Here is a 27,268-nt window from a genome sequence, read left to right as displayed (position 1 = left end):
ACTGTATGACTTTTGATTAAGTCATTTACTTGCTTTTGACTAAGCCATTTTGCTTCATCTATAAAAGAAAATCATCACCACCATCACCACAATCACTACATTACATCACCATATCATTACTCCTGCCTCTTGGAGTTTTAATTATGGAAAGGCACCCACTTTATATAGAACCCTAACTCTTAGCACTTAAAATATCACATTTGTAGACACTTTGTATACACCTTTTGCAATGTAAACTCCATCACTACAGGGATTCTTTTTTTTTTTTTCCTTTTTATTGGTACCGGGGATCGAACTCATGACTGCCTGCTTGCAAGGCAGGCGCTTATGCTGCTGAACTAAATCCCCAGCCCAACTACAGGGATTCTTTATTATCTATTCCATGCTACACAGTGTTTAGAATTGTATCTGGCACAATCAATAAATATACTCATTAATTACATGAATTCCTTACAGCACATAGTGAGTCAAGGGGACCACAACTGTTGCCCTTTAATAAGGATCAAATTTAAATGAAATTTGAGGTATAATCCTACACAATAAATTACAGGAAGATAAAAATAAGTACTATTTATTTGTAAGTACTTAAACTGCTATTCAGGTCACTGGTTTGAGAACTCTGTACATAGTTTCGTGTGTGCATCCTGCACACACTCAGACACTCAGTGTGTGGACAGCAAGGTGCATTTAAAGAAGATACTGTTAGCAGTGCATATGGTGTTTCATTTGATGTAACCCCTCAGAACTTGTCTGTGTGGAAGAAGTCATCCCCAAATTACTGACGTGCAGAGGTACACATACACAAAAAATACATACATAGCCTGCAAAAGATGACAATGATGCTTGTTACATATAACTCCAGAACCTTCAGGTTCTGCTCCCAAGTAAGTGGTGCAGGTAGATAAGCAGCTGCTGACAAAATAATAAATTTATGGCAGAGAAGGCAAGGCTGTTGTGTTGAGTCTCTCTTTTGTGATGTGTTCACTTTCCTCTTTTGTCACAACTCCTTTCCAATTTCACACTTAAAAAACAGACAATTCAGAATCAAGTGTAAATAACTCCAAAGTGTCTCATCAATGATGCCTTTTCCCCTTGTCTCTTCATTTGATCTCCACTTCTCCAGACATTCATAACATTTTAATACACTTTTCACTGCATCACTTTCATAATCCATTACAGGTATTTCGGTAGTTGATTCTGAATAGACTTTCTAATAATCTTTACTATTTAAAGATTATCACTGAACTGCTCTTACCTTATTGCTCTCATTTATGTCTCCTCCTTCCTTTTCTGTCTTTCCTATTTCCCTGCATCCTTACAACTATTCAACCAACAAATACTTATTTAGTGGTTACTACGATCAGGAGCAGCAGTGGTGAACCTATGGCATGTGTGCCACAATGGGCTATTTTGTTATCACTGAAAGTTCTAAAAGGTTCAGCACCACTGCTCCAGAGATTATTCTAGATGGATATAATATAAATTTCTGGTGTCACAGAACTTCAAGGTACAAAACAAATTCAAATTACTTATTATTCTCTAAATGTATTGGATAATTTTATGACTGTATATTTCTGCACAACCTGTTGAATCTTCCTAGAGTGTCTTTCACCTTACCTCACCCATCTGGAGAACTGCTATGCCTCTGTTCCAGCTCAAATGTCACTTCTGACAGGGCTTCACTAACTCCTTCAGGTAGAGCTGGTGCTCCTTGGTTCCTTTAATAATTTAAGACTTTTGTCTATTTGGCCATTTCTTCTAAATTTGACATTTCAACTGTTTATATGTTTTTCTGTCCTTTAAGCCCTTACATCTTAAGGTCTGGCTCCTGTGTGGCCAACTTGGCAGTTTGCTTAATAAGCATGGAACTCAGTAAAGATCTGTTGGGAATTTTAAAATTCAATGAATATGTTAATTAATTCAAACAAGTAACTGCAATTTAAAAAATACAACTGATCTTTCACAGTAGGAAGTATGAAATGAGGACAGAAAGAAGACTACACAAACAAAATAAGGGGTATGAATTGGATTCTCTGTAATGTGAGTTCTTTAGCATCTGTTCCCTTCATTCTGATAAGTAGAGTGACTACATAATAAATATTTATAAAGGTGTCTGGGAGCCTTAGCTGACACAGAAATAAAGAATTACTTTTGAATTACTAACATATAATGCAACAAGATCTCACTTTATATTGCAGGCTGGCCTTGCACTCACTAGTAGCACAGGCTAGCCTCGAACTCATGACAATTTTTCTGCCTCAGCCACCCAAGCACTAGGATACAGGCATTTGCCACTAGGAAATGTGAATCTTGAACATGCTGCTAAAGGAAAACTTTTTTCAGATCTGCTCTATTTATATAAAAATTTCATACAAAAATTAACTCAGAATGAATTATGGACTTAAATATACACCACAAATGGAATTCAGAAACCTATAACACTATGTAACTAAGTGAGTTTTATTCCCTAGAGATAAAGGTAATTCAAATTTGAATTCCATCAATATAATGGAGGGAAATATTTTCAACTTGATAAAGAACACAGAAGACCAGTGTCCAATGTTAACTTAGTTTTGAAAGATTAAATGCTTTCCTCCTAAAACCAGGAACAAGGCAAGGATGTCCATACCTACCACTCTTACCTAACACAGTGCTGGAAGTTCTAGTCAGGCAATAAAAATATAAAATGATACTGATGAAAAGAAGAAAAAAATGCCCCGAATTTTCAGATTTTTGTCAACACAGAAAATTCTAAGAAATCTACAAAAAACAAAAACACATCTCTTGAAACTCCAAGGTCTCAGGATGCTATATAAAAATATAAAAATCAGTTTACTTGTATGGCGTAGCAATGAACACGTGGGTATTTAAAATAAACGACTGTTTGGTCTGAAAGTGTAGCTCAGTGGTAGAAGACCTGCCTAGGATACTCAAGTCCTGGGTTCTATCTCCAGCATCACAAAAAAATCAAACAAAAGAATTAAAGAAAAACGTGCATTTTGAAAATGAAAAAAGTGTAAATTTAATAAAACACATGCAGAGCACGTGTGCCAAAAACCATACAATACTAATGAAAGAAATCAAACAAGAGCTAAAGAAACATACCATGTTCATGGACTAGAAGATTCAACATGGCAGTCATTATATCCTGAAATTTGTATGGAAAGCAAAGAAAGCACAATGGCTAAGAAAATTTTGAATAATAAAATGAGAGGAATTAATGTACCATATTTTAAAACTTGTTACATGTGATAGTAATCACAATCATGTGGTATTTGTAGAGAGATGTACAGATACATAGACCAGATTAGAACAGAGAAGGCAGAATTAGACCCATATTATACGCCAAATTAATTTTGGCAAAAGTGAAAAAATGATTCAATAAAGAAAAAAACAGCCTTTTCAACAAATGATTCTGAAGCAATTGTGTGTCTCTGAAGGGAAAAGTAGCAGCTGATCTTAATCTCACCCTTTTGCACCTTACGGAAAAATTAAATCCAAATGAACCATGGATTTAAATATAGAACTTTAGAACATTTAGGGGAAAAAAAGGTAGAAATATTTGTCTTCTCATATTAATAAGCTTCTATAGAATTAAAAAATCCAAATTATACTGAATATTTTAAGGTGAAAAGAGGCAAGATCCAAATACTCTTTTTCATGTAACTTACAATATTTACAAAGTTGCAAAGTTAAAATAAGACATTAATATATGTCCTTAAAATAAGAAGCAGGGTCTTGTAAGTACCATAAAAAGGTATAACATGTTATTAGTGCAATGAAGCAGTAACTCAATCTTCTGAGATGGACAGAAAAGGGGAAATATGGGAAAAGAAAGGGAAAGGATAGGTACAGTGTTATGGTTTGTGTTTGGATGTCCCCCCTAAAACCGCATGCAGTCATAAGCTGTTTTGGAGGTAGCCAAATCTAGAGTGTGTGACTGATTTGTGGTATAATGCTGGGATTAAAGATGCTGGGATTAAGGGTGGGTGATTGCTGGATCAGTACACTGACTAGACTGACACCTCCCTATTATCAGTAGGTTAACACAGTATAAGGGACCAAAAAAAGGCTTGTTTCACTCTCCCTTGTTGGTTTTGCTATCTTCCACTGCCATACCTATTCCTTTCTACCATGTGCCACCCTGCCGTAGAGCCAGCTGGTGATGGACTGAAGCTTTTACAAACTGTGAGCTAATCAAACCTTTCCCCCCTTAATTTTGAGTGTTGGTTATTTGTCTTAGGAACAAGAAAAATAAGACTTAGAGAAAGAAAGTGAAATGAATGACTATGAATAATAAATAAAGTGGGGTTATATAAGTGGTTTTCAAAAGAAAAGAAAGAAGCATTTTAAAAAAAATTTTAAGGAGCTGGAGATATAGCTCAATGGCACAGCACTTGCCTGGAAAGCATGAGGTACTAAGTTCAATTCCGGTACCAAAAATAAATAAAACAAATATTTTTAAAAAGTGTACAAAGTATGACCACAACCTGGGCATACAGAAAGAAAAGATAGGTAATGGAGAGCGTGGAATCATCTTTTTTGAAAGATGTAGAAAAGAATAAAGGGAGAATTCAGAATTCCTAGAAGGCACTGAGTGCCTTTCCTAAGTCTTCTTTCTTTACTAGTAGTGGGAAGCCAGTGAAGAACACAGATCAGCAGAGATGTTAAATCGTACTGTGATCTTATGTGTGGTGAAGATGAACCAGATAGAAAAAATAAGACAATAAAAAAACAAGGGAGCTGTTGTAATATCTGGCACTCTAAATGATGAAAGTAATAATAAAGACAAAGAGGAAAAGATAATGCAAATCACCTCACTTACCAATGTGGCATAACAAAGCAAATGGCCTAGGATCTATGTCAAGAAAATTATGACAAAGTTAGAATCTATGTCTAGAATCAAGGATACACCATCACTTTCTCTGATGAAACAGAAGTGACTGTTTTCCTTTTGTACCCAAATCCAGTCAAAAAAATAAACTATTTCACAACTATCCAGACCACAGAGGCACAAATGTGGGTACACATGACCTGGAAGTTGCATCACTTTTAGCTGTTGGGTAGAGAGTGCATGTTGCATGAATCTGTCTCTGTCCCTTGGGTTAGGTCTAAAGGTCTCCAAGTGTACAGAAAAAAACATGACTCCTTCTATTGCTCTGGCACCCAGAAAACTTAAGTAGGTTCCAATTTAACTTCACACTAGGAATGTTCTGTTCTGGTGGTGATGAAGGAACTGAAATTCTATCATGTCAGCATTCAGTGAGACTCTGCCTGGAGTTGTAACTATAGTGCTCTAATTATAAGGGGCTGCTCACAGGTAGAAGAGCAAGTTGATTTATTTCAGGTGACGACTCTCCATGCTAGCGTTGAACTAGTCCAGTGCCAGCATGGAAATGCTACAGAAAATCAGATTCTGGATTTTTGAGAAAATAAGAATTTCCAAAAGGAATAATCCAAAGCAGTCCTCTGGAAATTGAAGAATGCTCAAAAACATGGTTATTTCGGAAGAGGTGATAACCTAGGTTAAGGGGTCAGCAAACTTTCCCCTAAAGGGCCAAGTAAACATTTTAGGCTTTTTAGGCAACGTAATCTGTCATAACTACTAAATTTTGTATTAGTGTGAAAGAATCTATAGATGATCCATTAGCAAAGAGGCTTGGCTGTACTCCAAAAAGCTATTTAGAAAAATGGGTAATATTTGCTCACCCCTGGCCTAAAATGTGGGTGGGTTTGGCAGGGAGATTTGTAGGAATGGCTCAAGGAGTGGATCAATAGATGGACAAGAAACTAAAATCTCTTCCAATCTTGAGGACCCCACTGGAAAAATTTTCACTAGGAAATTCTGATATGGTAACAACTAATTAAATCAGATTACCGAGATCCTAGTACAAAGAGAGCTGAGTTATTCTGAGTAATCAAGTATTAATTAGAAAGAACCCTCTTTGGGTTTTAGCCCTGGCAACTGAAAATATTTCTAAAACTCCACAGTCTTCTGCCCTGCCTTATTATTATTATACTAAAGACAAAACTCTTCTTTGATGACTAAGGATTTTCTCAGCACCTCAAATAATCTCTCCAGTATCAAGTTTTGCACATTCCACACTAAAACTGTAGATGGCACAAGGCATTTCTTGGAAGAAGGTTTTGCATAACTCTTAGAAATGGGTGTGTCCTTTTAACTTCCCTTTTTCTGGTGAGGGCAAAACCAAAAACTGCCAATAAACCAGGAGAGTCCTGTCAAATGAGGATTACAGTCCACTGGAATCCAACTGTGATCAACAGATGATATCAATAGATCAACAACTCTATGTTAGGTAAAATAAAAAAGCAATATTGTATCTTCAAAAAACTGTGTCTATGGCCATAGCATCCTGAACATGCCCAACTCAGCTGATCTCAAAAGAAATTCCTTGTTTTATTATAAAAAGTTACTAGTAAAACACACACACACACACACACACACACACACACACACACTATTCTTAGTGAGATTCCAAAGTGGTGTTGTGTTTTGAATTCCATCACAAAGATACAGGGGAATGTGAGCTGCCTCCTGAATACACGATATGCAAATATACCTTAATATATTTTAGAGTGAAGCACAGAGGGCCAGTTTTTCATCTCACAATAATTAAGGGCAAATATTTGAGCCCACTGAAAGTATGCTGCACACACACACATTTCTGGAGGAATATTTTCTGAGTGAGGAAAGTTATGTGTCTTCTAGGAATCTTTCAACTATTCTGGACTTTTACTCCAATGGAGTAAAAGAAAGGACATTTCCTGGGTTCCTGAAACATGCCATGTATTTTCCATCCATTACTACATTTAATCTTCAAACCACTACTACAAAGTAAATATGATCTTCTTTCAAAGATGAGCAAAATGAAGGCCATATAGATTAAACAACTTGCAGAGATCACAGGGCTTGGTCTTCTTGTTCTGTAGGTCAGAAATAGGGCCTAAGAAAAGCCTTTATTGAAGCAAATGGGGATGAACTATTGACTATACTTTTGAGAAATACTGGTCACAGAGTTTATGAAAAGTATTCAAGTTTACAACTAATTGACAATGGCAGGTGACAATAGTGGGACTAACATCTGGGTCTCAGATCCCAGTCCAAAGTTATTTCCACTCAAAATAAGAATGCCCTTGGATAGGTAACCATAGTAACTTGTAGCTGACTCAATCATTTAAGTGAATATCCTCTTTGGCTCCAAATGAATCTTATTTTTTCCTAGGACATAGAATAAATTTTATTTTAAAACTGTTACATTCTGAGATTATGGCTTTTGTATCTCCAGTGTTAGTATAGTACTTGATATGTGATATGTACTATATAACTATTCAGTAATAATTACATGAAAGGAACAATAGGAAAGAATATCCATTTGCTTCTCTGTTGGCAAAACTAACAAAAGTCTCAGTCAGCTGACTCACTAATGTTAATAACAGCACCTCCTATCCTGTGTGAAATGGTACAGAGATATCACAAACACAATCCCTTCCTTTATGTGAGGCTGACTCCAACCACCAGCTGCAAGGGTAGCCCCTCACAACGTACATGAACCAATGAACACATTTCATCATATAGGCTAAAGTGATTGGCAGACAATCCAACTCAGTACAGAGTTATTAAGATTCAACTCCAGGATCTGTGTTTGTGTTACTCAAACAAGCTCTCTCTGTCACTGGTCAGAAGGTTGGGATGACAGGGGCCTGAAGTTATAAAGACCACTATTTGAAGCCTAAGAATAGTCACTCCAAAGAGAGCAGAGTTCAAAAGAGGGATTTAATGAAATGTGAGTCCTAAACCAAGTTAACCCTTGTTTCAGGTTTTCCTCTTGGACCTTCTGGCTTAGATAATTCAATAAACTCTTTCCCCATTTAATGACACTAGGTCATTACCTAATTAAAATAGCTTTCACTCATGAGTTCACACTGGCACTCAAAACAGTTTGCTACCACAAGAGTAACTCAGGAATCCTTTTGCACATGCTTTGGCTAGACTCATTATTCAGTTCACTTTCTGTTTTTTTCACTTTCAATTTCTTTTTCATTACTATTTAGTTCACCGAAACAAATCCTCCTTTTCTACCATGGATACACCCCCCAGCCCAGGAACCTCAGGATACGTGGAAGGGATGAGTGTAATCCTTAGACAGCTTAGTACACAGAGGTCAGTGCTCACCAGGTGGTGTGAACGGAGTTTGTGGATGCTCAGAGAAGGGCACTACTCCACATTAGAAGAGTTTGTGATACTTTTACAGCAGGGGTGACACTTGGCTTGTTTTAAAGGATGTAGAGAGTTCTGCTGATTGATGGAAAAGATACATGAGGGAGAACTCAGGCAAAGAGAATAACATAAGTGCATGTGACTCTTATTATTCTTCATATTTACTCTCCAAAGTCAGTATAAACACTGAATTAGTAACTAAAGAATCATCTTCTAGCAGAAATATAGTTTTACGTTCTTGAGATTCTCTGGTCATATTTTTTTGAAATGGTAAACACATAATCTTTTTTATGCATTGCACACTCTAGATCCAGCCACCACTGAAAATGTCCCACCTATGACTGTATGAAACTTTGGGGGACGTCTAGATATAAGCCATAACACTAATAAAGAAGTGCTTCTATGAATTCCTTAACTCAATTATTTAATTAATCATAATATTCATATATTTGGGGGAGGATAATACAAATTCAGGGAAAACTGTTCATAAACAATGCATGGTGTGGGAGTATGTGTCTATTTTGAAGGACCCAGGACACAATAGGTCACCATGTGGGAATTACTGTCATGTATCTTGGGTAAAAGTGTAGGCAGAGGGAACAACATATGCAAAGGCCCCCCTAGGAGGAAGATAGCTTAGCTCATGGGAAGATCTAAGGGGAGATCATACCTGAAGCATAGTAAGCAAATGGAAAAGTAGCACAGGAAGTGAAAGATTGTGCAGACTATTTTATGAAGTTGAGATTTTAATTTTACATAGGACAAGATCCTGAAGAAGGACATATGTGAACATATTCATATGTGAACATATGAATAAACTGATACTACTGGAAAATGAAACAAGCTTAAGAACAATGTAGTACACTACTATTTATATTAAGTATACTATATTTATGTGTAAATAAGCACAGAACCTCATGAATGTCATTTACAGTCATACATGCATGATCTTCACATTCTTAAAAAACAAACTGTTACCAACAATTCCCTGTTGACGGAAATGAGTACACAGAAGAAAGGACATGAGTGAACTTGCACACTTTAATCCATAAACTTTTTTTTTTAATACAAAGAACATAAGGCCAGAATATTTTCAAATTTATAATTCTGAAAAGATCATTCTAGTCTACGGCAACTACAAAATGAGGAAAGCATGAGAAGGGAGTTCAGATGCATTATTGTTCATGAGATAATGGCAAGTTAGACCTTGACACTGGCAAAGGTCAGATAACTCAGGATACATTTTAGAATTTGAAATGACAAACCATGATGAACTGAACAGAGAAATACTATAGCAGAAGAAAGAGTAAACAAAATGTCCAGTTGAGCAAGCAGGTGGGGTGTTACGAACTTATCATGGAGAAGAGAATGATAGCTGCATCTTTCAGACAAGGGGCAAGATAAATTTGAGTTGTGCAAGGGTGGAAAGGGTTGCATCTGGGAATGCAAAGAGCCTTGTATCAGTAATTACAATGACTAAATTCCATGAGATTGATTCTCAAAAGACCAGGTCAACTTTTCTGCAGAGGACTCAAAATCCATTAGTGGAATTACCTCTGCCACTGACAAAGCAACAAATGAGCTATTACCAACCCTTTGCATTTAGGAGAAACAAAGGTCAAATCTATCAAAGACCTCACTTGCACATTCTCAAGTTCTCTGATTTAAGTTATACTTAAAGCACTAAATTAAGGAAAGGTTACTAGGGCAACTCTAGGACAAAGATTTCTCACGTACCCTTTCCCCCAAGATCTGGTTCCATATTTTCTTAAATACAATCTGATTTCTTTGTTTTAAATTCTTTATTAATCTGCCACTGTCTTCAATGGTGATATTTCAATTTTAGTGTGCACCAGAATCACTGACACATTTACTAAAATGTAGATCCCCAGATCCCAGTCTCAACAGAGACAGACTCAGTAGGCCCCTAGTAGAGTCCAGGACTATATGTCTCAGATGATTACTATGCAATGTTGAAGTTTCCTATTTTGAGAAACACTATACTGAATCGTTAGTCATGGTTGGTAAGATGTGGTCTTGACTAAAATTTGGAGGTTTGAGCTGTACTTCCACCTCTGTCTCTGGAATGTTAACCTAGAGAAGAAAATGCTTTTCTGTCCTGGGCCATGTTTGTGCATCTACATTAAATACAAATGTTGGCTTTGATATTTAATTTCTGACATTTTAAGACCACAGGTAAAGACAGAAGTCCGGAGAGATCAGGTCAGGTATCTGGGCTGTACTAGACTGATTTTCCCAGAAACATCCAGACTTGAATATATATGAATTCATATGAATCTAGTACACAATGGAACTTACTGGTCACAAGCACATTACCATGAAAATCTGTTTCTAAGATACAAAATGAACTGAGCATGGACCCTTCAGGAATCTGGCTTCTTCTTCCTGTCACAGAACTCGACAAAAACACAAGGAAGTGATTCAAAGAGTAGAAGGAGAAACAGAAAGATTAACTCAGATGATCAAATAATGGTCCATATGACTCTGGTAAGCCTGGATCCAGCTGAGTGGAGACTATATAACTGAAAACATTCCCATACAGACACAATTCTATAAACCCTCTGTGAGTAGTAGACAAGGTTTCTGTTTAAAATGTAAGAGGAAGTCAGCATACTACATATGAAGAATAGCTTTTGAGCTGATCCTTCCTTTTTTGGTTTCCTTATTAAAACAAAATAAAAGGTATAAATTATATATAAAAAAATAAGAGTTCAGATGAATGAATTTTGACAAATGTATAGATCATATAACCACCAGCACAATCAAAACAGAACATTTCCATCTCTCTAAATTTCTTGATGTTTTTTCCAGGTTAATCCTCTTTCCTCTTCCTGGCCCCAGGAAGTTACCCATCTGTTTTCTATCACAAGCTTGACTTTTCCAGAGCACCAAAAATGAAATCATACAGAATGTATTCTTTTGTGCCTAGCTTTTAAAGCATAATACTACGTTTTAGTGATTTTTCTATGTTGCTGCAGGTATCAATAATTTATTAAATTATTTAGTATAGTATTTTATGGAAGTGCCATTATTTATTCATTCACATTTTAAGGGACAATGAGGTGATTTCCAGATTGGAGCTATTAACTATGAACACTCCTGTAAGTATTTTTGCAAACTTTTTCCTTAATTATGTACCTTGGTCATACAGTGAGTATATATTTAATTTTATAAGAAATTTCCACACTGTTTTCCAAAGTGGCTGTACTCTTTTTATATTTCCACTAGACATATTTGATAATTCTAATTCCTTTTCTAGACTTCGTCAATATAGCCATACTATAGACTTGAGGGTAGTATTGTGCCTCATTGTGGTTTTAAGTTATTATTTCTCTGATGACTAATGATGGTGATCAGTTTTCTGTAAGCTCAAGGGTTAATGACCTTTTATGATGTATGTGTTCAAATCTTTTGCCTCTTTTTATTTTTTCTCATTATTTCTATTTATATATATTTGCAATACATAGTAAATACGTTTGCTTGGGGGACTTGGTACATACACATAACCCATCTTGAACCTTTTTTACTTCCCTTCCCCTGCTCTCCCTCCTGTCTGCCCTTACTCATCCTCACAGCCCCTTCCCATCTTTGATACCAATTCTTTGATTCACTGGTCCTTTGTATTGCTTTTTAGTCTCAAATTCATTAATTTCTGCTCTGATCTTTATAATTTCCTTCCTTCTATTTGAATTGTTTTTGTCTTTTCAGGAACTTTAGCTGCATTCTTAAGTTACATATTTGGGATTGCTCTGTTTGTTTTATGCATTTATAGCCGTAAACTTCCCCTTAGAAGTGGTTTCATTGTGTATAACTTGTTTTGATATATTGTGCTTCCACTGTCAAGTGATTCCAGGAATTCATATCTTTCTGATTTCTTCTGCCATCATCTTCATATGTTTGCACAGTTTCAGTAGCCTCTTTGGCTGTTATCTGTAGCTTCATTCTGCTATCATCCAAGAACTCAGGGGATTATTTCAATTTTTTTGTACTTATTTAAGCATGTTTTATGGCTTGGGTTATGGCCTGTTTTGGAAGAAGTTTTGTGTGCTGTTGAGAAAGATGTATATTTTGTTGTTGGATGAAACACACTGTAGATATCTGTTATGTCCATCTGCTCAATGGAGTTTAGTTTAACTCTGATTTTCTTTGTTGATTTTTTTGGGGGTCTGGCTTATCTAATTGTGAGTAGGGGGCACTAATGTCTCCCATCATAATTGTACTGTTATCAATCTAACCTTTTAAATCCAATAGTTTTTGTTGTATGAAGATAGGTTTGCCAACACTTGGTGCATAGATACATAACCGTTTTTTGTTCTCATTACTAGTATGCAGTAGCCATCTTTGTTTCATGCCCTCTCCCTCCGTTGTGAGGCACATAATAGTCTCATTGTGTAGCTCAGTCTGGCCTTGAACTTACTATGTATGTAGTCAAGCTTGCCTCAGCTCCCAAGTGCAGAGATTACAGAATATAGCACCATGCTTTGACTGTTCTGCTCTTTTAAAATTCAAATATTTGTCATATTATTGAGTTATGAAACTGTAGCTGAGATTATACTAGCTAATTTGTGTGTACTACCACACTCAGGTATTTGTTTTGTTTTGTCCACTGTCAGACTTTACATATTTTTGTATAAAGTAGAAGGAGAATGAATATTTTATTTCAGTCTGTGGCCTTTTTCATTTTATCAATTTAGCAAGGCTCCCACACTTAGCTACATCCCCAGCTACCCTCTCTCTTTTTTAAAGACAAGATCTCATTGTTTAGTTTAGGTTGGCCTTAAACTCACAGGGTAGCCCAGGCTGGCTTTGAACTCGAGGTGATCCTCCTGTCTCAGCCTTTTTGAGGATTATAGGCACGCACCACCATGTTGGGCTAGACTCAAATTTTCAATCCTTGTGCCTCAGTCTCTCAAGTAGCTGAGATTATACTAGCTGAGATAATATGTGTGTATTACCATACTCAGCTATTTGTTTTGTTTTGTTTTAAGACAGGCTCTTTCTTCATAGTTTACACTGCCCTGAACACACTATGTAGCCCAGGAAGGTCTTGAATTTATGGCTGTCCTTCTGCCTCACGCTCCTCCATGCTGGGATTATAGGTATGTGCCACCAGGCCCAGTTATTTATTCATTTTTCTTAATGGTACCTTTTAGAGAAAAATGGTTTTCATTTAATGAAATACAGTTTATCAATTTTAAAAATAGTTCAGGCTTTCTGGGGCTGATCTAAAAATTATCTATCTTACCTAAACAGTATCTTTGCCTACCTTAATATCAAAAAGATTTTCTACTTTTTTTTCTTCTAGACATTTTTATAATTGTAGCTTTTATGTTTGTCCATGATTCACATTTGTTCAAGTGTGAAATAAGGATCACAGTTTCTAATTTTTCACAGAATATCTAGTTGTGCTAGAAGCATTTGTTCAAAAGAAATATTCTATTCAAATTACCTTTATATTTTTGTTGAAACTGAGTTGATGAGATATATGTAGGTCTATTTCTAGACCTCCTACTATGTTCAACTGATTGCTTTCTCTGTATATATAGAGATCCCTTGTTTAACAACCCAGGGCACACTTGAGCCTCAATGTCCTTCTTTTGTGGTACACCCTGTTTATATAGTACTGTAATTTTTACTGATCGTACTGTATAGTACTGTAGTATTACATCCTATGTTATAATATGGCATGTAAGAGTTATATAAATAAAAGCAAAGTCATCAAGCTGGAGTTTCTTTGATCACTTCTTTGTTCTGAATATCATTATGTACATATTACATACAATTCCTTATTTAGTGACCAATTCACATAATGACCTAATTGCAGGAGTAGGAGGGTACTGTTAAATGAGGAATGTTTGTACTTATACTGATACCACACTGTCTCTGTTACTATAGTTTTGTAAGTCTTGAAATTAGCGTGTGAGTCCTTTTTGTCATTATTGTTTTAGTCTAAATTCTTTGTATTTTCATAGAAATTTTAGAAGTAGCTTGTCAATTTTTATACACAAAATTGCTGGAAACTTTATTATGATTACATTGAGAGAGATCAATTTGAGAATTGATCAATTGATCCAACTTAAACGTTGGATAGAATTAGAGAAGATACTCATGCCTGGATTTTTTTGGTAGGAATTTTAAAGTAAGAATTAAATTAATAAGCAAAGAATGCTATTTGGGTTTTAAATGACCTCAGATTTTTACTTTCTTTTGGTGCCAGTTTTGAGAATAGATGCCTTTCATAGAATTCATCCACTCAAGGTATCAAATTTATTCTGGTAATTTACTATTATCCATAATATTCTCCCATAATTCTATTATTTAAAAGTGAGATATAATTCATCTAACATAAAATTCACTCCTTTAAAGTGTGTAATTGCTTTTAAAATATACACCTATGGGTCAGACAACCTCACTGTTATCTAGTTCCACATTTTCATGACTCCCAAAAGCAATTCTATATTCATTAGCATCATTTCCCATTCTCCCCTTCTCCTAGTTCCTGGAAACTAGTTTATTAACTCTTTAATGTCTTAAGAGCTACAGTAATCACTGAAGTCCTATTTTGTATACTACGTTCAGCAAAGGCACAACTTTAATGCAAGAATATAAAGAGTTGGAATCACGTAATTTGTGTTTCTGGAAAGATGGGGGAGGAGAGGCTTTTCTCTGAAGTGTATTAATCATGTTCTTTGTTGCCTAGAAGTACTTTTCAATCAGTGAGAATGTGCCAAGTTATTAAAAGTCTTTATTCTTCTAGCTCTCAGGGAAGTTGTAGTTCTTGCGCCAGTCACCTCTGGCCACCTGGTTTTACAGCCCTGCATTAAAATATTTTCTTGGTGTGGTATGATGCAAAAGCTGGTAATCACTGACCATGACTAGTCTAAACTACTCAGGATAGCATTCCAGACCTGCAGCCTTCTCCTCCTGCCCCTCCTTTCTTTTTTTGGTCTTTTTGAGACAAAGTTTCACTATCCAGTTCAAGCTGGCCTTCAACTCACTATGTAGCCCAGGCTGCCCTCCAATTTGCAGGGATCCTTCTGCTTCAGCCTCCTGAGTGCTGGTATTACAGGTGTGCGCCATCATGCCCATCCCGGAGCTTTCTTTCTTTTTTTTTTTTTTTGTCTTTTTCCTTTTTATCGGTACCGGGGATCGAACTCATGACTGCCTGCTTACAAGGCAGGCGCTTATGCCGCTGAGCTAAATCCCCAGCCCCTCCCGGAGCTTTCTTTAATTTGGCTCCAAACTGCTTCCTGAAATTGTACCTCCCTCATTCTTATTCATGGCCCCAAAACATCTCAGACTCCAGGCAGAGAAAACTGCCTTAATTATTTAAAAAATCCAGCAATTTTGTGTCTTTGTGATGATCCCTATCAAAACCTAGTAATCCTTCAAGAATGTGCTCAAGTGCCCAAAGACCTTCCTCACTCTCTGAAAAGATAGGGATGGGCCTTTGCTTTCTTGCAGTAAATGACGACTGAGGACCTCACAGTGATGAACTCTTAGAATACAACTCCCTCTTAAACTGCCTTAAAATTAGGGCAAGATGCAGATTATCATCATTTTTCAGACTAAGGAACACATCTAGAAAATGTTAATAACCTACTAAGCTCATACATGGAATTCTGTGGCACAGGTGGACAAGAATTCCAGTCCTTTTTTACTCTTTTTATCACTCAATGTATCATTGTCTAGTCTTTTTTTTTTCAACCAGGTCCTAAACTCACTATGCAGCCCAGGCCAGCCCTGAACCCTCAGCAAACCTCCTACCTCAGTCTCCAGAGTGCTAGGGATTCCAGAAGTGTGCCACCACACCCAGTCAGCCAGCCAGCCAGACTCTCTCTGTGTCTCTGCCTCTGTCTCTTTCTGAAGCCTTTTACTCTCAAATGAGACTTGTCTTTCAAATTGCATATATTCCCTAACAGTGGTCTATAAAACTTACACCTGCCTTAAGGTGTTACGCTGAAATAAATACATTTTCACATTAGGGTGTTAGACAGTAATGAATCCTAGATGTTCAGAGAGGGCAAGAGAAAGAGCAACACAGGAAGACAGGAGGTGGCACACTGGGATTTGAGATGCCTTGAAGCCTTCTAATGTGACTGATGCTGATCACCTGTAGATGAGAAGTTGTCTCTGCATGAAGGTAGATGGTGACAATTAGTATTGCATTAGGACCTTGTCACTTTATGAAGCAAAAATTACCCAGTCTTTTATTTTAAGATAACCTATCTTTCCTTTGTCTGAATGGCCAATGTACCTGAGTAAATATGAGTTGAAAATCAGCATTTCAATATTTTTCATCTTGAGGCACCTTGATTCTAAGCTTAGGGCCCTTCTGAGGCCCCAGGCACATTCCCAATTCTCAGTTTCTTCCAAGACTTCAAAGCAAAAATTTATATATTTCAACAGAGGAGCTATGACTTCTTAATGGAAAAACCAAGTACCACTAAGGCTAAAACCTGATGAAATTCTAAACACAACTCATGATTGAAATGAACCTCCTGGACTTTAACTTTCCTCTGACAAAAACAGAGTTACAATATACAATTAAAAATACAAAAACAGCTGGGTATGGTGGCGCATGCCTGTAATCCCAGCATTTGGGAGGCTGAGACAGAAGGATTATTGCAAGTTTGAGACCTGCCTGGGCTACAAAATGTGCTCAAAGCCATCCTGAACTGCGTAGTGAGATCCTGTCTCAAAAAGGCAAAAAAAACAAAACAACTCCCCAAAACAACAACAACAACAATAAAACAACTACAGTACATCTATTTACGGTGTACAATGCATATCCCTATATTCAAACACCTATATCCATTTACCACACCTGCCCTTTACCCAGAAATCTGACAATTTTTGTATAACATTCAACCTCATTATAATGCATCCCCAGTGGAAGTGAGCTTTCAATAAACTAGAATATAATTTAATTTGTTAATGTGAATAAGTCAATCTCAACTGAACAAAAAAATCTGCATACTTTCTAAATTATCAATGTAGTCATTCAGACCAGAGGTTTTCTCGGAAAGAACTTCTGTTATCTTAAGAGACTTAGTGATCAATAAAACTCACAAGCCGAGAAGAGTTAGGTAGAGCACCCATTCATAAATTCATAACCTCAACAAATTCTAAATTGAAACTCATAATTTTAGGGGCTGGGGATTTAGCTCAGCGGCATAAGCACCTGCCTTGCAAGTGTGTAGTCATGAGTTCAATCCCTGGTACCAATAAAAAAAAAAAAAAAGAAAGAAACTCATAATTTTGCAACTTAGTCACCAAGAGATGCTTGTTGATATGGCAAAACCCCATGTGCATCACTGTTCTAGATGTAGGTGCATCACTGTTCTAGATGTAGGTCCTTTATATTATTATTTGCCAAGGGAATCAGAACTCTTTGGAGGGAAGCTGAGTCCATGTTGTGGAATAAATAATATAATTAAATAGGTCTGAATATTTGGCTTATTCAATAGTAAATGTGGTGTGGTGGCGCATGCCTGTATCCCAGCACTCGGGATGCTGACACAGGAGTATCGCGGGAACTGAAATGCACAGTGAGACCCTGTCTCAAAAAGACCAAAAAAAAAAAAAAAAAAAATCTGCCTTTGGTTTTTGTAGTTTAAGCTGGCCTCAAACTCAAGGCATTCCTCCTGCCTCACACTCCCAAGTGCTGGGATTATAGGCACCACATCTCACTCCTTAATAGTTTTCAACCTTTGGTTTACATCAGAATTACCTACATTTCTTGGCCAATCTCGAGTTTCTGATTTAGAAGATCTGGTACAGGAGCATGAGAATTTATGCTTTCTAACAAGTTTCTAGAAGATGCTGCTGCTGCTGGTTCTGAAATCACACTTTGAGGACCACTGCCATACATGTATCACTAAACATAATGTGCTATTACCAAGGTACAGTAAGTTCTAAAGAATGCTAACATTGGCTCACTGAATCATCAGTTGGACTGTGTTACATAAGTCTGGCCAAGAGTGATCCTAACATTCTTTTTAATTTTAAAAAGAATAAAACATTAACAAGATTTTTTAATTAAAAATTTTTTTAATTTTAAAGAGAATAAAACAAAACAGAACAAAGCAACATTGACAGGGGCTACCATGTTTTCTCTGAAATAGTTGACCAAATCTTCATACACAATAATATCAAACATAACAAAAGAGCATAAAACCAATTAAAACTGGCCCTGAATCAAGGCCAGCAGCTTCCTGGGGCTGTTGGTTTCAAGCAGGAGCCTAAAGAGATGTCTTTCTATGGTCTGTTGGCCATTTCAGAACTTGGGCAGTGAAATGGTCAATTCATTAGAAACAGCTTGAAGCAACCCCTCACCCCCTCGGGGTGAGCAGCTGTGAGCATGGCAGGCTCTGTGGGCCCAAGACGGGGGCCACCAGTGTTTACTGAGACCCGTGCCATGCTCGGACCTGGAGCACCGGGAAACCAAGCAACGCACCCCCCCACCTGTTCTGTTTTGTTGAACTTCAATATACATGAAAGTATGGCCAGCTATTTTCCTTTTTTTTTTTTTTTTTTAATTTTTATTGGTACCGGGGATCGAACTCATGACCGCCGCTTGCAAGGCAGGTGCTTATGCCACTGAGCTAAATCCCCAGCCCCTGGACAGCTATTTTGAAGAGAACGAGAGATTCTATAACAGCCATTAGTGACTTCCCTATTGTCTGGTTTTGAAGACCTAACACGCCTTTCTCATTCTGTTCGGATCAGTTTTATACTATGTTGTTTTGTATTAATTCTCTTTATGCAAAGATATGGACAACTATTTGGAAGAAAACAAGAGACAATATGATAGTGAAGGTCTCAGGTCATCTAGCTTTGAAATTAGTATCTCTTGCATTGCTTTCTTATGTGCTATTTTGTTCTGGTTTTTTTTTTTTAGTTTAATTTTACTTCCTTTAAAATAAAAAAAAACACAATCAAAAGAATGAAAACATAACAGGATTTCAAAACCAGATAACAGGAAATGAAGAATGGCTACTACAATACCTTATTTTCTTCAAAAAAGCTGTCCCTACCATCACACATAATACAATCAAATACAACAGAATAGAACCAATCAAAACAGAAGAACAAAAGCATGATAGACTTCAAAACAAGATGATAGGAAATCAGCAATGGCTACCATAATTTCTCATTTTCTTCAAAATAGCTGTTCATATCATGACACATAATGAAATCAAACAAAACAGAATAAAACCAACTAAAACAAATGAAAGCATTATAAGACTTCAAAACAATATAATAGGAAACCAATCATGATTACCATAATATATCCCATTATGTTCAAAATAGCTGCCCATACCATCAAAGTAAAATCTAACAAAACAAGACAGAACAAAGCCAAACCTAACAAAATTGTGAAAACAATACAGTTCAAAATAAGACAGTATTACCACCTTTAACAGTAGTTACTATCTTTCCTTCCCAGATGTTTCCTCCCCTGTCACTCTTACCTTAACTATTTTGCTTTTGGATCCCATTACCTCCTTCTGTTTCTTATGCCAGGGTTCACGTGTATGAGTTCAAACTGATTCGCTCATGAACATGATCTCCAGTTGCATCTATTTACCTACAAGAGCCTTGAGATTATTCTACTTTATACCTGGGTAGCTTTCTATTGCATGAAAATACCATATCTTTCTTATCCCTTCTACAGTTGATGGGCAAGTTACTCTTGCTTTTGTTCTGGTCTTCTGTCACATGGAACAATTGGTTTTTCTCCTTTCATTTTCAGTCTATGAATTTCCTTTCTAGTTAAATGTGTTTCTTGTACACAGTATATCGATAGATCTTATTTCTTGATCCCCTCTCCCTGTGTTTCTTTTTATTGCTGAACTGAGGCCATTTCATTAATGGTTACAACCAGCATACACTGATGTGTCTCTGCCATGCTGTTCTCCTATTGTTGGCCCTCCACTTTTCCCCTAAATTCAATTGCCTGGCCTCTTTGGCAGTTCTCTCCTGCTGCTGTTCCTGGAACCATGGTCATCTTTCTCTCTAGAATATCCTTTAGCACTGTCTGTTGGGTTGGTTTGGTAGTCATGAATTCCTTCAGTTGTTCTTTGTCATGGAAGTATCTTGTTTTGGCATTGATTTTAAAAGATATTTTTGCAGGGTACATCAATCTGGGTTGGAAGTTGTTTTGTTTCAGGGTTTGAAACACTTCATTCCAAACTCTGCTTGACTTGATGGTTTGTGTTGATAAGTCTGCCATGATTTTGATTGACTTTCCTTTATAGGTGATTGGCTTATTTTCTTTAATAGCTTCTAATATTCTGTTTTTGCACTGAATTTCTGGGATCTTAATTATTATATGGCTGGGTGTAGATTTACTTTGGTTATGGCAAATTGGAGTTCTATATGGTTCACTTATCTGCATGCCAGAACCATTTCCCATGTTTGAGAATTTTTTGCTATTAGTTCTGTTAACTGCCTTTTAATTTCATTTGTGTTGACCCCGCTTCTTCACTGACATCTATCACTCTTAAATTATGCTTCTTTGTGTCATCTTGCAGCCACTGAATTGTTGTTTCGTGATTTCTTGTTATTTTTAGGAGATATTTCCTTTCACAATCGCTGGCTGCAATCTTATCTTCAAGGTTTGAAAGTCTATCTTCAGTCTCTTTCAAGTTGTTTTGTCAGCTGTCAATTGACTTTTTAATTTCCTGGATCTCTCTTTGAATCTGTTTCATGCATTTTAATTCCTTTCTATATTCATTTAACATTTCTATCATTTTCCTATGCCCCTCTTTTTTTATCTATGTTTTGAAAATTTTATTTAAAGATAGACTAAATGAAACAGAAAATAGGTAGAAATAATACATACATTCAGAGAAAAAAAAATAAACAGTAAGAAATCACTAGGTGATGTTTACATATTGTCGTTTTACAAATAGGTGTTCAAGAAACAAAAGTAGAATATATAAAGTGGGAAATCAAACAGCAAGACTTCAAACAGTTCTGTTAAACTGTCCAACAAAAACTTAGTAAAATGGTTGTCAATTCTATACACTTAAACATACATGCAATTATCCATATCTTCATTTATGTTTAGATTAAACAAACTAAAGCTATCTATGTCTTCTTTAGACAAGCTGAGTAATTCTTTCAGTATGTTTGTGATTTCTTCTTTTACCTGAGACATTATTTCTGATTGGATTGCTTTTATAATCTCATGAAGTTATTTCTTTACTTCAGTTGCTAGCTTCTCAGAGATTTCAGGTGTGTGACTTTCATTTTCTTCCGTGACTGTATCTCCCAGACTTGTTCTGTGTGGGCTGGAGGTCTGAGATGCCCTGTGGTTCCTTCCTCTTGACATTCTCCTCAATTTCCCCTACAAGCTGGTTGTGGGGCCCTACGCACTTCCCGTGTTGGCTGCACCATCATGGTGTGGTGGGATGGGACAGGCACCTGGGTTCCTCTGACCTCAGATTTACAAGGAGGTAGGAGAGCACGGGGTTGGCTTCTCCAGCCCTGTGTAGCTACACTAGGTCCTGATGATCCAGGGTGCATTGAGGTAGGGCTCTCTCAGCCTTGTGTTTACACTGGGACTCCCGCGATGGTGGCAGGCTCACAGGCGTGTGTTTGTCAGACTCTCCTGGTGGGTGACGGTGCCTGAAGGAACCAAGGGCCTCCAATGGTGGCCTACAGGTGCATGGGGCCTACCTGGCTGTGTTTCTCTCCTCTTGCTGGCTGCCTGTAAGAAGGGGCCTTCCAGTGGCAGCACCTGGCAGGCCGAGAAAGATCTGTTGGTTCTCTCTGCCTGTGCTCGCCATCATAGAAAGGAGCCTCAACAAATTCTTATTTCAAGATTTTTTTTGTACCAGGGATTGAACTCAGGGCCTCGTGCTTGTTAGGCAGGAGCTTACATCGCTGAGCTAAAGCCCAAAAACTAAATTATTAAAAAGTGAAAACCATGTGAAAGACATGAACTAGGAATCTTTTTTTTTTTTTTTTTTTGGTGCCGGGGATTGAACTCATGACCTTATGTTTGCCAAGCAGGCACTTACGCTAGAAATCATATTAATATAGCAATTGACATCTATCCAGAAAAAAGAAATCCTGTCTCATTATCAGTGTCAAGAGTCCAAAGTATTTTGAGAAAGCAAACAATCAAGTGGCCACTAATTTATTACCTAGATTCCATGACCTTGTCAACTAGAGAAATTGTTCCTTTCACTTCTCATACTGGTAAGGTCATTGTCTGTGTATTTCCCCTCGCAAGTCAAGATCACATAACTTAAATCTTCAAATTATATCACAACAGATATAACATTACTCTAGAAGTGCATGCAGAGGTGTAGGAGTAATGAAGATAGGGAGTTTCAAAATAAGATTAAGCATAAGTACACAAATGTTTGCAATTATTGTATTTATATATTTTATCTACTGTTTAAGATTTGTGATGTATTTAAAAGAATCAGTCAGACTAAACTTTTATGTGCAGTTACACTGCTTGAGAATTTAAACAAATTTGTAACTGTTATATATTGCAAATACACACTAATAAAAATGAAAACTAACAATAAAATTACTTTTCCAAGTTTTGAAGTTAAGCATCAAACAAAACAAAGAAATGAAGGGATTCTTCCTCAGGCACAGAATCCCCTTGGAAATCCCACACGCCAGACAGACTGCTCACATGAGCAGGAAAGGTGAACATCAAGAGAAGTTTCAGAAAGATGCTCAGATTAGATACAACAGTTCACAGTCCTTTATGCCACTGATTTCAATGTGGGATACTGGGCCGGGGGTTTAGCTCAGTAGGGTAAATGTCTACCAGGCAAGTGCAAGGTCATGAGTTTGATTCTTGGTACCAAAAAATAAATAAATAAAGTAAAAAAATAAAAATGTGGGATGCTGCCATCTCCAAAGAATTCAACCACAAGACTGAATATTTACTGTGTGAAGAGGGGAAGAAAGAACCACTTATTGAGCTTCTATTTTGTACCCATCCAATCGATCTCAATACATGCTTCAGTGTGCATGCCCACTCATTGTTACTTGTTATCCTAATGCAAGACATCTTGTAAGGGGTAAAAAGGGGAGAGACAGTATAAAGAATCACAAAACACAGAAAAAGAGACTAATCCATTCTACCTTGAGAGGGGAGTCAAGAAAATGCCAAGATTAAAAAAAAATGGAGAGTCTAGATTTTAGACATAAACAGGCCAAGAAAGACATAATATATGTTTATAGATGGCAAATCCTTTGATGTATTACAGGAAGGATGTGGGGGAAAGGTCATAGCAATGAGACTGGAGATCAGGGTAAGAAAAAGTCATGAAATACTACACATCAAGGAATTTGGTCTAAGCATGTACACAGTGGGATGAAACAGCATTGGATCTAGATTTTTAAGAAAATAACTGAACTATGCACAACAGCATGAGTGAATCTTACAGTCTTGAGAGAAGCAAGACTGAAAATGTCATTTCATTTCAATAAAGTTTAAAAACAGTAAAACATCATTGCTTAAGAACTCTACTGTTGGTGGGTACAATCACTTTAGGAATCAATATGGAGATTCATCAACCTATTAAAATTAGCAATTCCATTTGGCCCAGCTCTTCTCCTTCTAGGGATCTTCCTGAAATAGTTAAAGACATCAGAATATAGATACATGCATACTTTATGCATGCTAAGTTTTAGAAAGAGCTTATTTGGCTATCAGCAGATGCATGGGCAAAGAAAAGTGGTATTTATACATGAATGAGCACTATCCTGACATAAAGAAAGATAAAATTGAGGTACTGGTAGCTGAATGGATGTACTTTGAGAACATAATATTAAGTGAATAAATCAGATACACAAGGTTAAGGTATCTCCTGGTTTCTCTTATATGAGAAATCTCCCCAAATATAAATAAATAACAAAAGATCAAAAAAGGAAGGAGATCTTTTTCAAATGGGAGGAGGGACACATGAGGGAGGAGGGAGAAGAAAAAGGGATTAAAAAAAAAAAGAATTGAAGAACCAAGCTTGGTAGTGCATATCTGTAATCCCCTCACTTGGGAGACTGAGGAAGGAAGATTATCATGAGTTCAAGGCCAGCTTGGGGTACACAGTGAGTTTAAGGACAACCTGAACAAGACCCTATCTCAAAAAATAAAAAAAACAAAGAAACAAACAAACGAGAACTGAATTAAAAATGGAAATAGAGTTTTTCAAATGGGAAAAGGACCAAGAGTTGGAAGGAGCAGGGAGAGATGAGGGGTACAGGGCCAAAAAAATTTAGATGTTATGTATATGTGCTAACTCCCCAAAATACATGCTTCACTATATACTATAGACATGTACCTATAAAAACAAATTTTAAAAAAGCAAAGAATAATACACACACATGGTAAAACTAAATAAAAGCAAGGAGATGATTTCCATAAAAGTTATGATCACTGGGTGGAGGGCACAGTAAGAGTAAGACTAGAAAGGGAAAGGGACATACAGGGATTTCTGAAGTGCTGGCCTTTTTTGGACCTGGTTGATAGATATATGGGTGTTTCCCCTAGAGCACTGTATGCTACATTTTATACAATTTTGTATGTATATTATGTTTTACAATACAAATTTGAGGACATAAATGGAAGTGTTTCGTAAAGATAATGAGGGTGGGAAGAGTCTGGAGACAGAAATTGAGTTTGTCACAATAGTATAAAAAAGGGGAAAAGAAGCAGAGAGGGAAATAAAAGAGATGTTAAAATTACTTATGATTTAGTTCTCAGTGATCTTTTAGAAAGGGAAATTGTGGGAAATAAAGAGAGTCTGCTAGTGCATGCCAGATTTTTAAGCTTCAGGCTTGGGAAATTTGATGGCCAATGGGAAAAATACTACAAGTAGCAGACTCAAGTAATTCAAAGAGAAATTGAGATCTTGAGTCACATACCATGAAAATGTACCCTTTAAAGTGTACAGTTCAGTGGCTTTTATTATATTTAAAAGATTATGCAATCAACATCACTAACTGGTTCCAGAATATTTTCATCACCCGAAAAGACACCTCATAGTCTTTAATTCACTCCCCTTGTCCTGTTCCCCACTCCACAGCCTTCGTGTTTTTTGTGGTACTTGGGGATCAAACCTGGCCTTCACACTAGGCAAGTGCTCTACACTAAACTACATTTCCAGCTTTTTAAATTTGACTTTGGATAAAGATTCTTGCTAAGATGCCCAGTCTGACCTTAAACTAGGGATCTTTTCTTCAATGGGTGGTGCACGCCTGTAATTCCAGAGCTTGGGAGGTTGAGACAGGAGGATTACTGCAAGTTGCAGGCCAGCCTGGGCTACATAGTGAGTTTAATGCCACCCTAAATGATATATTAAGACACTGTGTCAAAAAACCAATATCTGTCTATCAATCAATCCTGTCTTGAGAGAGCAAGAAGGACTTTCACTTAGTCTCCAAAGCCCAACCCTTAATTTGCCTCCCTGCTTCACAAATATAGGAATTCTAGGGTAGATGTGAAAAAGCCCCTTTTCTCCCTTTCCTAGTTTCAACTTGGGTAGGGACTCATGTCAGTAGAAATCAAAGGTGGCAGAGATAGATATCTGGTTATACTGGCTTTCAGACAGTGGCATTACTATCCACTTTCCGGGGCTTAAAAATATGCATTATTATGTGTGTGATAGAGAGCAAGTTGTCACAGTGATTAGTGAGAACTTTGGGAGTCAGAAGTCAGGGGCCTAGCATACATCTTAACCATGCACGGGACAATCTTGCATAACAAAGAATTGCCACTTCTCAATTCTAAAACAATCTACACTTCTTCTGAGAAGTAAGAGGCAGAGATCCTATGATTTTTGCAAATGGAAGTTATGATCTGTAAATGGGAACCAGGCCCAGATCCAAGAACGTGTAGTTAAGAATAGCTTAGAGAACAGCAGATTTAAATTAGCTCACAGTAAAAAGGGAGTATTAATAGAAATCTTGATATTAATAGCAATGAATCTCAGTTAACTGTGAGGACTTGCATCATTCTAACTGCCCCTGTCCTGGAGCCAGTGCTGTGGCAGAGCTGACACCCAGGATGTGTGGGAGAGGTTAAATGCTGTACTCAGGTGCTGCACAATGCCACACAGTCAGAAAGAGGATTGTAGCTATGTCCCACCATCCTTATTAAGAAAAATTAAGAAGGCCCTGTAGGAGCTCGCCATACAGGAAAGCACACCCTTGATTTGTTGCCACACTAAGTCTTTTCCTCTCTGTACCTTGTTTTTGTATGAAATTGTGTCCTTGGTCATTCCTTTGATTCTGGTATTGAAGAATAAAACTGGCAATTTACTTTCAAATGTTTATGATATGTGAGGCTCTTGGAAGCACAGGTATAAGACAATTTTCTATTGCAGTGGAGAAATTAAAACAATAAATGTTTGTTTCTGATGCAGAAAAAAATGTAACAGATGGGAGTAAGTTTTGGGTTCAGTTTGCTATATAATAATTGCATATCCTTAGTCTCTTTCATAACGTTAAGACTCAGTTTCTTCAATTATAAAGATGATAATCCTGACAGGGCTGTCATGAGAACCAATTTAGTAATAGAAGTAAAAGACTGTTTCTCTACATCAGGAATATAAAGTTCAATTACTATAGATGAAAAGTTTATGTTTGATGCCAGAACTCAGTGGAGCAGGTAACATCTGAACTAGACTTCTAGGATAATTAAATGTGTTATGCCCCAAATGATTATCTGTTTGACAAATATTCACTGAGCCATTGCTTTATTCCAAGTTCCAGGCCAAGCAGTAGGTGTCAGTTCTGTTTATTGTATTGCTTTCACATTTCCTCAACTTGTTTGTAAATTCTTTTCATAAATACCTAAGATACAATTAGATAACCAGAGAAACCAGGCATTTAGAAATCCTGAGGCAACTTGACTCAGGGAAGGCAGTTAAATAGAAGGCTGGGGCCCCCAAGAAGAGGTACCAGCTAGCAGTTAGGTCTGATGTAGGCTAGACTCCTGAGATGCAATAAGCAATGCTGCTCAGTACT

The 27,268-nt window shown here is 36.9% G+C and overlaps 1 protein-coding gene, 1 long non-coding RNA gene and 1 other non-coding gene across 3 annotated transcripts in view; 1 reads left to right on the top strand and 2 right to left on the bottom strand.

Annotated features, from left to right (window-relative positions):
* The window catches only part of Gab2 (GRB2 associated binding protein 2), a 187,797-nt gene that overhangs the window by 67,855 nt on the left and 92,674 nt on the right, over positions 1–27,268 (bottom strand). The window lies entirely within an intron of this gene.
* Positions 254–27,268, bottom strand: part of LOC134477686 (uncharacterized) — a 105,432-nt gene continuing 78,417 nt past the window's right edge. Inside the window, exon 2 of the long non-coding RNA XR_010049827.1 lies at positions 254–27,268. This exon is cut by the window's right edge and continues 55,927 nt beyond it. This is a non-coding gene — a long non-coding RNA (uncharacterized LOC134477686).
* On the top strand, positions 18,450–18,586 carry LOC111756409 (small nucleolar RNA SNORA2/SNORA34 family). Its single transcript, XR_002790891.1, has one exon. It is a non-coding gene; the product is annotated as a small nucleolar RNA SNORA2/SNORA34 family (small nucleolar RNA).

The sequence above is a fragment of the Cavia porcellus genome, unplaced genomic scaffold (genome assembly GCF_034190915.1).
Source record: "Cavia porcellus strain 051 isolate PalLab524CR breed Dunkin Hartley unplaced genomic scaffold, mCavPor4.1 scaffold_9, whole genome shotgun sequence".
Taxonomy (NCBI): Eukaryota; Metazoa; Chordata; class Mammalia; order Rodentia; family Caviidae; genus Cavia; species Cavia porcellus.
Note: the sequence above shows the minus strand (reverse complement) of the source record. Positions and strands in the feature narration are given on the sequence as shown.